This window comes from Myotis nattereri (genome assembly GCF_964212035.1).
Source record: "Myotis nattereri genome assembly, chromosome: Y".
Taxonomy (NCBI): Eukaryota; Metazoa; Chordata; class Mammalia; order Chiroptera; family Vespertilionidae; genus Myotis; species Myotis nattereri.
The window spans coordinates 23,497,859-23,511,052 of NC_138094.1; positions in this window are offsets into that span (position 1 = coordinate 23,497,859).

The window sequence follows — 13,194 nt, forward strand, 5'->3', positions numbered from 1 at the left end:
ATGAAAGCTGATGGGTCCTGGGTTTCAGAGAGCCTCTCCAATAGAGAGAAATGTCTTTACCTGTATCCCCCATGCCTTCTAAATTTGTAATTGTTGTCTAGGTGTATTCATTTGAGTTCATCCACTTTTCCAGATCCTGAATCTTTGCTGCAAAATGTTGCTGCAGGGAAGGTAGGGGAAGGTGGGGTTAGGGGGAGAGATCAACCAAAGGACTTATAGACATGCATATAAGCCTGACTAATGGGCACAGACACCAGTGGGGGTGATGACATGAGTAGGAGGCAGGGGGGACCAATGGGGGATAAGGACACATATGTAATACTTTAATCCATAAAGAAAAATTATCCCTAGCTGGTTAGGAACTATGGATACATTATTGGCCTCCAGACTGAAGGGTCTCAGGTTTGATTCCGGCCAAAGACACATGTCTGGGTTGTGGGCTTGGTCCCAGTTTGAAGCATGCAGCGGGCAGGGGATCAATGATTCTCACCCATCATTGATGTTGCTATATCTCTCTCTCCTTCACCCTTTCTCACTGAAATCAGTAAAAAATATTTCAAAAAATAAAAGAATAAACAGATGAATAAAACAGAGCCAGAGTAAAAAAAAAATATGTTTTAGAATATAATAGAAGGAATCCTATTATTTTCAGATATTTAGTAATTTCTACAACTTTTGTGATAAAACAGGTTTGCACTGTTTTGGTAATATATATTTAATTTTTTTCTTAACATATTAATTTTTATTGCATGTAACACTATATCATAAAAGCATTAGGCTTTTATGATATGCAAGCATATCATAAAGCAATATGCAAATTGTCCCTTCAAACAGGAGTTTGACCAGGAGATCAACCATGGGGTGGGACGGTGTAGCTATTTGTCCCCAGCTGCACCCTTTAGCCAGTCCCACACTGTTCTGTCCAACACCCCACCCCCCTTCAATGATCGAGGACCCGCCGGCCAGTAAGCTTCCCACAGCCCCTTCCACTGACCTTCACCTTCCCCCACCTGACCCCCCGCTCGATCGGGGTGGGGCCAGCCAGCAAAACACCTGCATCGCCTCCCCATGGCCAACCCGGGATTGGGGTGTGCATGCCGGACACCACCCATGCAAGAATTTGTACACTGGGTCTCCAGTATTATTATATTTAAAATTGTTAATCTTGGAATGTTAATGCTTATGACATGTAAAATTATTACATTTAAAATAGTTTTTCTGGAAATATTAACATTTATTGAATGTAACATTATGACACTAAAACCATTTTTCTTAAAATATTAAAAAAGGTAAATATAAAAAAGAGTGACACTGTATCAACATGGATTAAAAGGAATGCATTCCTCACTCTGGTGTTATCTACTTCTTACCTCACTAATCAGAAGATGAAGAATTATTTCCTAACAATGAAACAATAAGGTAGTGTTCAGTACAGATGCCCATCCACTACTCACTTTCCACATGGCTTCCTGAAATTAAAGTGCAGCATTCCTTTTAAAACAGCTCATTACTCTAATACATGAGAGGCTGTACCATTTACCTTGACTTCCCATCCCAGTAGTGCTTTGCCTTGGAACAGAATGGGCAGGTCTTGTTGGTGGAGGATCCCAACTTCTTGAAGATGGAGCCCTTTTCAGTAGAAGGAAACCCACCCATGGAGCCACTGCTGTGAAGATTAATTTTATGTCTGCCATCCTCTTTGTTATAAATAACATCATTCTACTTGAGTAGGGTCAACATTTGTTAAATGATCAAGTCTGGTTATTGTGTATAAATTTTTACCAAACAGGATGATGGTCATAAGCATGCTGGTTAGCCCAAAATGATAAAATTCTATCTTTACATGTCTTCAGCACAGTGCTCAGAGTTATTGAAAATCAGTTTGGATAACTGAGAAAGAACTGAAGCAGCATTATATATATGTGCCAAAAAACAAAACAACACACACACACACACACACACACACACACACACACACAGAAACACACACCGGAATTTGAATGCAGCGTATCCAGTTATGGTAAGTGAAAGAAGTTATTTTAAAGATACAAGGTAATAGTCTCAACTAGTATTTAAATTAGTTTCATCTCAATAAAAGCTTTTAAAACGTGTAACGTCATAGTTAAAAATTAAAATATAAAAAGTCAAAACATGCATTACAAAAAAGTGTTATTTAACGAATGTTATCATATAATTCCTACAGTTCATTTATAAAATAATTCTTTGATCAGAATACTATACTCTATTTTAATAGTATTTAAAGTAAACATGTTGAATAATACATAATTAAAAATCACTCTTATCAATTTTAAATAGAAAATAGGCTTATCTTCCAATTCTGTAATTTGTCATGGGAAAGAAGAACTATGAGCATCCTCATATGTGGCCCAATATGAACTGGCAAACTCTTCTCAGTATCACCTCGGTGGGAAAAACAGGAACATCCACCTTCATCTTGCACAAACTCTGCAATAACACTTTAGGAAATTTCCCATGAAATGTCACACACCTAATTATCACAAATGGACACTAAATCTTTGAAATTGGGAAAACTGGTTAATATGAAACGAACTTTTCCTGCTACAGATATATTGAAATGAATATACCTTCCTTTCATAGTCAGTAAAATAAGTAAATAGATAAATTAATTACAAGACAACTTCCCTGAAAATAGCTCATCAACATTTTTATTCATGTTTCATATTCCTCATATACAAGAAAGAAAGAGAGAAAGAAAGAAAGAAAGACCAATAAACTTGGTGAATCATTGGTTTTTAGCCTTTTCCTGAGTCAGAGACCCCTTCGTGAATCTATTTAATACTATAGACATTTCCCTTATGTAGTTTCCAAATGGAAAGTTCTCTAAACCAAATATAGGTACAAGATCCTCTTATCAAAATAATAATAGAGATTATTTTACACAGTACAGGGTTGCACATTCCTATACTCAAAGCTAGTATTTCAAATCCAATTCTAAATGAAGTGTGTGTCTTTGAAGTTTATATAGTTAGAGTAACTTTTATTTCAATGGGAATTTTCTAAGGTGAACTGATGTGCTTTTTTTGAGACGAAAGAAGTGTACTTTCAGAACAGATTCTTAGTAGTTCAGTAAGTATGAATCTTCATTTTAAACCTACATAGCTTCTCGTTCCCAAAGTGTAACATACTAACATTATATCAATAGAATTGAGTTCTTCGGAGAAATATTGAAGTGACTAGAGGCAAACAGTAATGCTAAAATAGACTGAATTTAGCTTGAGGTTTAAATCCTATCCCTATAAGGTGATTAGGAGTGTTTCACACATTACATATTTCATTCATTATTATAAGTGCTATGCCTCTTTAGCAATTACAAATGTTACTGATCATCAGTATACATTCTCAATCTAATGAATGGTATCATTTCTTTTGCTTCTAAAGATATAAATGAAATTGAGGTGTATCTCTTCATTCAATGGTACTGTTTTCATATAAATAATGGTTTCATGCTCATATCTTTATTCTTTAATTTTTTAAAAACATTTGAGTTACTGACCATTTCTGCACTTTTTATTGAACTTATAGGAGTCAATATGATCACATAGGCTTCAGCTACAGAAGTCTATGATACCTCATTTTCATATTGTAATATATGTTTACCTATGTCAGATCTCCTACCATCCCTAGATTTTGAAATATTACCTAAGTGTTTTCCACCTGAGGGATGTCCTTTTCCTTCTCTTACTTCCTCCTCTTCCACTTCTCAGACTTCTTACATCACCTCTATTTCTTTATGGAAGTGGTGCCCTCTGCCCACCCCCACTTTGAAAAGATGGTTTCTTGGTGTAGTCTACTTCAATTGTTTTTCCATCCACAGACTAAAATGAGTACACATAATATCAACATTACATAACATTTAACCTGAACAAGTGAACAACTGTTAGAAACCTACTAATTATTGCAACTAAAATCAAGATCTACCTCAAATTCTTCTCCCAAACCAAGCATTTCCTTCAAAAATGATAGAGTCCTTTTCCATGGTAAGTATGAAACACTTCATTATTACCAATATTCCATTGAGGTATTCAACACAGAACCATATATGTTGGTTAATAAAAGTCCTCCAAAGACCTCTAGTAATAAGCACTAAAATGTCTCACATTCCAGGGGAAAACAGATACATTCCATTCTTGTCTTTTAATAGGCTTATTCTTGGTTTTCTGGAGAGAGAGAAAGGGAAAAGGATAGAGAGTTGGAAACATAGATAAAAGAGAAATATTTTGATCAGCGGCTTCCTTAAATGTGTCAAACTGGTGAATCAGCCAGCACCCTGGGAATTTTTCCTGACCAGGAATAGATGATGAGACATCTTAGTTCACAATTCTATCCTCAACCATTGAGCAATACTTGCTGGGCAATGTGGATTACTTTTTAGAATGTGTCAGTTACTTCATTTTTGTTTTGACAACATCTATTTCATTTTTTCCAGTGCACCCGGCTTACATAAACTATTTTTTAAAACAAACAATCATTCATTCAAAATGATTAGGTACTTTATTCCTCCTCTACCCCCTCTCAGTTTTCTTACTTTTATTATTTCTTCAGTTAAAATGACAGAAAAAAATGTCCAGTATGACTGAAAATCTGTATTTACATAGTTCTGATTTTTTTCTCCATTGTATTTTTAATTGGCTTCTTGCACAATCTTTAGTATTTTTATGTTATACACTGTTTGTTAAATATGGTTCTAAGAAAACAAGCCATCTTGAAGGGGAGAGCTGCTATGACTAGGAACCCAGCCTCACCTCCACCCAGATGGGCCTCAGACATCACCTGTGATCCTAGAGCCACTCTGGCCAAAGACCTTTTTACGGCAGCAGCAGGCCCACGGACACCAGGACTTCAGCCCCCCACCAACGCCACTGCCTCCTGTGAGACTTGGAGTGCACAACTGAATTGCCGATCCACTCTGTGGCCATTGGCCCCTCGCACCCTGGCACCAAAGGTTCTGCAATGATAGCTAAAATGGGGAGACAAACAAACCACCCCCAAAGGAGAGAAAAGGAGGAATTGCCGAGAAGGGAAACGCAACTAAATGGAGGCATACAATATGTTCTAAAAGGAATTCAGAATAAGGGTCATACAGTTTATACATCAGATGCATGGGAAATCCACAACTTACGTAAGAATCAAGGAAAATGAAAAAATTGATAATAGCTACAATAAAATATACGATGGAAGGTTTCAATAGTAGACTAGAATTAGCAAAGGATTAAATCAGCGATTTAGGAGACAAGGCAGAGTAACAACCCTGAACAACACAATCTGAACAGCAATTGGAGAGAAAAAATAAAAAGCAGGTGGATATCTTAAGGGAGACTGGGGACAACATGAAACAAAGTAACATGTGTATAATGTGTCAGAGGGACAAGATGAGGAACAAGGATTAGGAAACCTATTAGAAGAAATAATCACAAAACCTTCCTGATCTTGGGAAGAAAAAGTCACATAAGCACAGACAGTCCCAAACAAGATGAACCCAGTAAGACCTATACCAAGACACATTGTAATTATAATGGCAAACAATAACGACACAAACAGAACCTTAAAGGCTGCAAGAGAGAGAGAGAGAGAGTCACCTACAAACGCTCTCCTGTTAGATTATCAAATGATTTTTAACAGAAACACATCAGGCCAGAAGGGAATGAAAGGAAATATACAAAGTGATGCAAAACAAGGGACTGAATACAAGAATACTTATCCAGCAAGGCTATCATTCAAAACTATAGAGGAATTCAGTTTCTTCACAGAAAAAAAAAAATCTAAGGGAATGTTTCACTACGAAACCATCAATGCAAGAAATGCTAAACAGAAAGTTGTGAAAAGAAGGAATAGAAGAGACAGAAGAAAAACAGGCATAAAGAAAAAAGTGGCAACAAATCAGTACCTATCAAAATAACCTTAAACCTAAATGAAATAAACACTCCATTCAAAAGATATAGGATGGCTAAAATTATAATAAAACAAGACCCATATGTATGCAGTCCATGATAAACCCACCTCATAATAAGGGACTCACACGGACTGAAAGTGGAAGGAGAGAAAATATTTTTCAGGCAAACGCGGGGGGGGGGGGAAACTAGGGGATCAATAATTATATTTGAAAAAATAAATCTCGAGAAGCCAAGATTGTGGTGGAATAAGCAGAAGCTTCCCAGGGCTTGTCCTGGAGCAAATGGAGTGAGCAGCTGAAACTAGTAACACCCACCCCGAATTGGCGAAGTACACTCAGGTGGTGAGACAGTTTGCAGCAGGGAAGGGCAGAGTTCCTCTGGTAAGGTAAAAACCAGGGATCTGGGCAGGAAAGTTTGCCACACCTTTGAGCACAGAGGGTAGGAGGGAGACCACGCAGCACACAGCCGCGACTCTTGGGACAGGCACAGCTCCTGACTGTGGAAAAGAGATCCGCGGGACTGTTGGTGCAGGGAGATTTGAGATCTGGTTTCCATAATTACGGAGGACTGAGCCTAAAGGGGCAGCCTGAAGTGTTGACCAGACCATGCCGTGCCCGTAAAAGAGGAGCTTACAGAAACTCAGCCTTCCCCGTTTCTGTGGCTGGAGTTTGTTTGTTTGTTTTCACTGAACCCTGTTCATAGGACATTTCGGATACAGACACTCACCTGTGCTGAAGAGCGGGAGAAGGTGAGGACAAGTGGAATCTGGGGAGAGGCTGGGAAGAGAAGGTGTGCCAGGAGAAGTGGCAGTAAATTGAGTTTTGAGTCACCCCTGAGCCTAGGACTTGGGCAACCATTTTCTACTGAGGCTATAATTCCTCCGTCCAGGCCCCAGGCAAGGAGAACAGCCACATCCAGATTCCACCCTGAATGAGATGAAGGATTAAAATAATATGATTAGTCCCTGGGACTTATCAGGGTCTGGCCTATAGCAGGGCTTTCAGTCCCAGCAATGACAACAAAAACAACAACAACAACAACAACAAAAAGCACAGACATTTCTGAAACCTGGGATCTTAAGCCAACCTAAGGAATGACATTTCAATTTTTCATTTTAATATTATTATTATTATTATTATTTGTTAGCTTTTTTCTTGCATTTTTCTTTGTTCTCCTTTTTTTTTTTGTTTATTCCTTTATTTCCTACTTCTTTTCACATTATTTTTTCAACCACGGGAGCAGCAGTCACGTGAGTGGCACGCACTTGTCCAGGAAACATCAGCCCTATGAGCAGCCTGCCTCGAGCCTAAGGGCAGCAGCCTCATGTGACCTGCCCCGTCCACAGAGCAGCAGCTGTGTGAGCGGCCTGCTTCCCCTTCTGAGGAGCAGCAAACATGTGAGCAGTCTGACTTGTCCAAGGAAGAGCAGCCACTGGAGCAATCTTCCTACATCTGAGGAAAAGCAGCCCTGTGAAGCCCGCCCCCATCCGAGGAGCAGCAGCTGCGCACACCCTGCAGTAGTCTGAGGAGCAGCAGCTGCAGAAGCATCTTGGAATCGTCCAAGCAGCAGCAGCCACACGAGCACTCTGCCCAATCCAAGGAACAGAGGCTGTATGGGCAGCCCACCCCCATTGAAAAGCAACAGTTCTGTGAGTGGCCATGCCCCATTCGAGGAGCAGCAGCCCAACCCTGTCCAAGGAGCAGCAGCGACACAAGCAGACCACCCACGTCTGAGGAGCGGCAGTCCTACACAGCACGCACTGGTCCGAGGAGCAGAGCCACAACAGCCTGCACCTGTCTGACGAGCAGCAGACGGGTGAGTGGCGCATCCCCATCCGAGGAGGAGCAGCCACGCGTGTAGCTCACGCCCGTCCAAAGATCAGCAGCCTTGCAAGCAGCCCATTCCTGTCTGAGGAGCAAAAGACTTGCAATCAACCTGTCCAAGTCCTAGGAGCAGTAGCCCAACAAGCAGCACACCACATCAGAGGAACAACAGCAGCGTGCAACCAGCCCCCATCGAAGGATCAGCAGCCATGTGAGCAGTCCGCCCCAGTTCAAGGAGTAGCAGCTGCGTGTGTAGCCCACCCCCATCCAAAGAACAGATAGCTCGTGATCAGCACATCGTTCGTCTGAGGAACGGCAGCTGCGTGTGAAGCTTCCCCGCACCAGGCAGAGGAACCACCACAGCTGTGAACAGCACCCACCAGAGAAGCGGCTGCCAACTGAGGAGCAACTGCTACCACAACTGCTTGAGGAGCAACCACAACTCGAGGAGCCACTGCCACCCAAGGAGCAGCTCCTGAATGACTCAACATCTAGATATGTCGGTGAGATCAAACATGGGTAGACAAAGGAAAGAAAAGGAGGACTCACCAGAAAAGCAGCTAAGTGAAACAGAGGCATGTAGCTTGACAGACAAAGAATTCAGATTAAGGGTGCTAGAATCCATAAACCAGATGGAGGAAAAAATAAACAACTTATGCAAGAACATAGAAGAAACAGAAGAAAAAAAAACCATCAACTTATATAAGAATCAAAAAGAAACGAATGAAAAAAATCAATAAATTATGGAAGAACCAAGAAGAAATGAAGAGTGTTATAGCTGTAATAAAAAACACCATTGAAAGTTTCTATAGTAGACTAGGAGAAGCAGAGGACTGAATTAGCGACTTAGAAGACAGGGAGGCAAAACACACCCAAACTGAACTGCAATTGGAGAAAAAATATTCAAAGACAGGAGGAGAGCCTAAGGGAACAATGGAACAACATGAAACGAAACAACATGTGAATAATAGGGGTTCCTGAACAACAGAAAGAGGAACAAGGGTTAGAAAACCTATTGGAAGAAATAATATCCGAAAACTTCCCTCAGGTGGGGAAGAAAAAAGTCACACAAGCACAGAGTTCCAAACAATGTGAACCCAAAAAGACCCGCATCAAGACTCATCATAATCACCATGGCAAATGTTCAGGACATAGAGAGAATCTTAAAGACTACAAGAGAGAGACTGAAAGTTACATACAAGTGATCTCCCATTAGATTATCAAATGATTTCTCAACAGAAACACATCAGGCCAGAAAAGAATGGATGGAAATTAACAAAGTGATGCAAAGCAAAGGACTGAATCCAAGAATACTATATCCAGCAAGGCTATCATTCAGAATTGAAGGGGAAATAAGAAGCTTCACAGACAAAAAAAGGCTAAGGGAGTTTATCACCACCAAGCCAGCAATGATAAAAATGCTAAAAGGACTGGTGAAAAAAAGAAGAAAGACAAAGCTAAGAAAGAAAACAGGCACAAAAAATAGAAATGGCTACAAACAAGTACCTTTCAATAATAACTTTAAATGTACATGGACTAAATGCTCCAATCAAAAGACATCAAGTGGCTGAATGGATAAAAAACAATGACCCATATATGTGCTGTCTACAAGAGACCCTCCTCAGAAGAATGGACTCACAGAGACTGAAAGTGAAGGGATGGAAAAATATCTTTCAGGCAAACGGAAATGAAAGAAAAAAAAAAAAACAGCTGTGGTAGCAATACTTATATCGGACAAAATAGACCCCAAAGTGAAGGCCATAACAAGAGATAAAGAAGGCCACTTCATAATACTAAAGGGATCAATACAAGAGGCTATAACCCTGATAAACATATATCCACCCAATGCAGGAGTTCCCAAATACATAAAAAAAAGCTCCTGGAAGACATCAAGGGAGAGATCGACAACAATACAATCATAGTAAGGGACTTTAATACACCACTGACATCACTGGATAAATCCTCTAGACAAACAATTGGCAAAGAACCAGCAATCCTAAATGACTCACTAGATCAGATGGACTTAATTGACATCTTCAGAACATTTCACCGCAAATCCAGGGAATATATGTTCTTCTGAAGTGCTCATAGGACATTTTCAAAAATAGACCACGTATTGTGTCACAAAGTCTACCCAAATTCAAGAAGATTGAAAGCATCTTCTCAGACCACAATGGCATAATATTAGAAATAAACTACAATAAAAACCATCCAAAATACTCAAACACTGGAAGCTGAATAGCATGTTATTCAATATTGATTGGTTACCAATGAGATCAAAGAAGAAATGAAAAACATCCTGGAAACTAATGACAATGAAAACACAACAATAAAAAACCTATGGGACACAATGAAAGCAGTCCTGTGAGGGAAGTGTATAGCTCTACAGGCCTATCTCAAAAAACAAGAAAAATGGTAGTAAATCATCTAACTCTACAACTCAAAGAACTAGAAAGAGAGCAACATGAAAACCCCAGAGTGAGCAGAAGGAAGGAGATAATAAAGATCAGAGCAGAAAAAAATGACATAGAGACCAAAAAAATACAGAAAATCAATGAAACCAAGAGCTGGTTCTTTGAAAGGATAAACAAGATTGACAAACCTCTAGCCAGGCTCACCAAGAAGCAGAGAGAGAGGAGCCAAATAAACAAAATCAGAAATGATAGAGGCGAAATAACAACAGACCCCCACAGAAATATAAATGATTGTTAAAAAATACTATGGACAACTCAACTCCAACAAACTAGACAACCCGTAGGAAATCGACATGTTCCTAGAAAAATACAATATTCCAAGACTCAATCAGGAAGAATCAAATCATCTCAAAAGGCCAATAACTATGGAAGAAATTAGAGCAGTCACCAAAAAGCTACCAGCAAACAAAAGCCGGGGTCAGACAGCTTCACAGGGGAGTTTTACCAAACACTCAACAAAGACCTAAAACCTATCCTGCTTACACTTCTACAAGAATCTAAGAGGAAGGAACACTTTCAAGATCATTCTATGAAGCCAGTATCACCCTAATACCAAAACCAGGTAAAGACAACACAATAAAAGAGACTTACAGGCCAATATCCCTCATGAACAAAGATGCCAGAATCCTCAACAAAATCTTACCAAATCAGATCCAGCAGTATATCAGAAAGATCATACACCATGGCCAAGTAGGATTTTTCTCAAGGATGCAAGGATGGTACAATATCAGAAAATCAATAAACATGATACATCACATAAACAAACTGAGAGTAAAAATCCACATAGTCATATAAAGTGATGCAGAAAAAGCATTTGACAAAATCCAACACCCAATTTTGAGAAAAACTCTAAGCAAACAGGGCATAGAGGGATCATACTTCAACATAATAAAAGCCTTATTTGACAAACCTACAGACATCATACTCAATAGGCAAAAGCAATTACTCTAAGAAGAGGAACAAGACAGGGATGCCCACTCTCACCATTTCTGTTCGACAGAGTACTGGTAGTGCTAGGCAATGCAGTCAGACAAGAAGAAGTCAAACAAGGCATGCTAAGTGGAAAAGAAGAAGTAAAACTGTCATAATTCGCAGATGGCATGGTATTGTCCATAGAAATACCTAAAGACTCCATCAAAAAAACTAGGAGATTTAACAAATGAATTTGGCAATGTAGCAGGGTACAAAATTAACACCCAGAATTCTATGGCTTTTTGATACACGGATAATGAACTCAGAAATGGAAACAAACAAACAAAAATGCCTTTTAGCAGTGCAACAAAAATTTAAGAAACCTAGGAATAAACTTAACTAAGGGGGTAAAAAGCTGTTCTTGGAAAACTACAGGAAATTGAAAAAAAGTGATAGAGGAAGACTAAAGCAAATAGAAGAACATACCATATTCATGGATTGGTACAATCAACATCATTAAAAATGTTCATAGTACCCAAAGCAATGTACAGTTTTAAGGTATTCCCCATTAAAATATCAATGGCGTATCTCACAGATCTAGAAGAAAGTTTCCAAAAATTCCTATGGATTTAAAAAAAGACCCCAAAGAGTTAACCGCAATCTGGACAAAGAAGAACAAAGTTGGAGGGATAACCATACCAGATATCAAGCTATATTACAAAGCCACCATTCTCAGAACTGCCTGTTACTGGCACTAAAGCAGACATAAAGACCAATGGGACAGAACAGAGAACATAGAAGTCGACCCTAACCATTATACTCAATTAATATTTGACAAAGGTGGCAAAAGCATAGAATGGAGTCATACAGTGTCTTCAATAATTGGTGTTGGAACCTGGATGGCAATCAGGCCTAGGCGGGGTGGGACAGGTGAGTCCGCGAGGCAGGGTGGGGACTGGCGGGGCTGGGCGAGGCAGGGTGGCTGTGCACTGGGCTAAGACTAGGCTATCACAGGCAGAGAGACTATTGCCCTTCCCACAAGGTCTGGGGCCTCTGGGCTGGGTCCCATGTAGGAACTTAGCCTGGACAGCTGCAGAGAGGAGGATGAGGCGCCGGGCACCAAGGGGTGGCCCACACCCCAGGCGAGGGTGCACTTACAAGTGACAAGGTTCATCATGGAGGCAGGTGTCAAGCTAGGGATGCAGTCCGTTCCCCTCGCAACCGCCTGTGCCATTTACTGTAAGTTCTTCTGCGAGATCAACGTGGACGCCTATGACCCCTATTTGGTCGCCATGTCTGCCCTTTACGTGGCTGGCAAAGTGGAAGAACAGCCCCTGCTAACCCGCGACATCATCAACGTGTCCAACAGGTACTTCCACCTGGGCAGCGAGCCCTTGGAGCTGGACTCCCGATTCTGGGTGATCCGGGACAGCATTGTGCAGTGCGAGCTCCTTGTGCTGCGGGTACTGCGCTTCCAAGTCTCCTTTCCGCACCCACACAGGTACCTGCTCCACTACCTGATTTCTCTCAAGAACTGGCTGAATCCTTACAGCTGGCAACGGACCCCCATCTCCGTCACTGCCTGGGCCCTGCTGCGGGACAGCTACCGCGGGGGGCTGTGCTTCCGGTTCCAGGCTCAGCACATAGCGGTGGCGGTGCTCCACCTGGCCCTGCAGGTCTATGGGGTCCAGGTGCCTGCCGAGGCTAAGGACGAGAAGCCATGGTGGCACGTATTTAGTGGAGACCTTACCAAGCCAATCATAGATAACATTGTGTCTGATCTCACTCGGTTTTATACCATGGACACAGAGATCCCCGAAGGCCCTGGCCCAGGCCTGCCCAAAGAGAAGCCTGGGATGCTCGGCTGCCAGGGGACAGCGCCACCACATCGCCCTGACGGTCTGTCCCCAGAGCACTGGCTGGGAGGACTGGTTTTGTGCTGCTGGAGACAGGCCAGAGAAAGCAATAATATGCTGCCACTTTGATTCTCAGGCTTTGACTCTCCCTGGCAGCCAGGTCCAGATGGGGATGGGCGCTGCACCTCCCAAGGGC